Below are 2,303 nucleotides of genomic sequence, written 5' to 3'. Positions count from 1 at the left end.
TTATTATTTTTTTATTATTATTATTATTATTATTATATATATATATATGTATATATATATATATATACAATCGTCTTCATATAACACTACAAAATGAAGTGAGCAAAAAATAAATATAAAAAATTAAAATAATAGTATATAATAAAAATGACGTATTAGATAAATAAATATAATGTTTAGAAAAGGCCGTCCTCTGCAAGTCGAAAATGGCATCGCAAGCAGCCCACCCCCACCATATTACCTATAATTATCATTATAAAAAAGGCAATTCACACACGGCCGCGAGAGGGCCTGACTCGCATGATATGACGCATTTCCGGTAAAAACCGTTACAATTCTGTAATGCAAAATACGTTAGCTGCTCGTTCTTCCTCTATATTCTTTGGGAATATTCTGCCTCCTTCCATTAAAAACTACCACTCTTGTCAGACAGTTTAAGGCAAGCCTTATAAAACCTGTCTGTTCAACTGAGAAGTGTGTTGGACTGGTTTGGTAGTTTTTGCACTCATTAATTTTAATACTTTTATCCTTTATTACAATAGAGGGATTAGGCGATGGGATGTAAACCAATACGCATTTTATGCTTTTTCAACGAATCGGTAGACATCTTGAAGTGATTGCAAACAACCCAAGTCAGTGATGCGTAACCGACAGATATAAGATAAGCTTTGAGGCTAATGGCAAATAGGAAAAATTATTAGATTATCACTCTCCCGCCAGCGTCAAAAATTCGGGAAATATTGATGCGGGAATAAAAAAAAAAATTTTTTTGCCGCATCAATTATTTCCACAGCATAAAATAACAATGGCATAAAATTATTTCCACAGCATAAAATAACAGGCCCCCTGGCCATGGCCCGGTTCCGCCGGCCAATGTAGGCCTATAACACATTACAAAAACAAAATATGTAATTGCACAGACATAGTATAGTTGAGCAGCAAAGCGAAACCACTGCAGTTGTTATGGCCAACTCCCTGATCAGTCTAGATCAGCCCGAGTATCAGTATCAGTAGTCGGTAGTAAACTAATGCCTCTCGCACGCATGCCTCCCGGACAGACCGGACGAACGTGAATTTCGCCTCCAGCGAGGACAGGACCGGACAGGATTGGGTACCTGTCCAGAACCATTTTCAATGTGTGGTAAAAAAAAAAATAAATAAAACCACAGAAAGGTAGCTGCAGTGTGCGCATAGCGTACAATTTATTTGATACTCAATCAATGGACGAATTCATTTTTTATTATGTGATCCACGGTTATTGACGGCTGGTTTAATTCAGATTAAAGTTTTTTTTTTTCCTTCTGAGGTCAAAATTATGCTAAATTATGCTAAATTTTTCTAAAATTATGCCAGCACATATGCTAGATGCTAAATGGGTCTAAATTAAGCCAAAAAGCATAATTATGCTAGGTCTGGTCACTGGGTATGCTCTGACTTCCATTGACTCACTGAATACGTGATTGGTTGATATTTAAAACCAGCCATGCGGAAATTCTAAGCAGCTGAGAGTATCCTTCCAGTTGGTCGAAATCCAATTTGTCGAAACCCGGTTTGCCGAATTTAACCCACTTTGCCGAAAACCCAGTTTGCCGAATCCAGTTCACTGAAAACATGAAATCCTAGTTGGCCGAAACCCGGTTTGCCGAACCCAGTTTGCCGAATTTGAATTTTTTCGTCACCGTCGTACAAAAAGCGCAGCACGCTACTATTTTGAGATAAAATGTAATAAACAGCAATTATGTAGGCGAAATCGAAACTAAAGACTTAACTATTTTGAACTAAATGCAATAACGGTAATTATTGTAGGCGAAACCGAAACTCAGACTTAACAACCACAAACAAATTAGTTAAGACCATCAAAAGGGCTTTGCTCACCATTTTAATTTACTGAGCCATACTATCAGTGACGTAGGCTTTATAATCTTAGGCACCAATTTGAGGCATCTACTGATTGATGACCTGATGAAGGGCGATGATGGGTTGGTGTCCCAATATCTGCAGACGGATCCGTTTCGGCCTTCCAGGCCTCATCAGTGCAGCTAGGGTATAGACCCAAACGAAACGTTCGACCAGCTTAGGTAGGGCCCAAACTAGTCCCACGACCACTAATGATTACAGAGCCAAACCAAGGCAATATATATATACATAGCCCAGGTGTGAATGCAAATAGTGGAATACAAGCTATGTGGCTCGGTTCCAGTAGATACAGAGAATATTTTGTCATTCTCAACGGATTTTCTCTACTGTTCCGTATTAATTTTAAATAGTTTTGCATTATGTGGCCGTTTGCTGATTTATGGGTT

General features: G+C 38.3%; 1 protein-coding gene across 2 annotated transcripts in view; it reads left to right on the top strand.

Annotated features, from left to right (window-relative positions):
* The window catches only part of LOC117100257, a 22,721-nt gene that overhangs the window by 14,997 nt on the left and 5,421 nt on the right, over positions 1-2,303 (top strand). The gene's annotated exons all lie outside the window — the stretch shown is intronic.

The sequence above is a fragment of the Anneissia japonica genome, unplaced genomic scaffold, assembly GCF_011630105.1.
Source record: "Anneissia japonica isolate Jap-2015-1 unplaced genomic scaffold, ASM1163010v1 scaffold287986_len575832_cov185, whole genome shotgun sequence".
In the NCBI taxonomy this organism is placed as follows: domain Eukaryota; kingdom Metazoa; phylum Echinodermata; class Crinoidea; order Comatulida; family Comatulidae; genus Anneissia; species Anneissia japonica.
The sequence above is the reverse complement of the archived record's forward strand: the minus strand, read 5'-3'. Positions and strand labels throughout refer to the sequence as shown.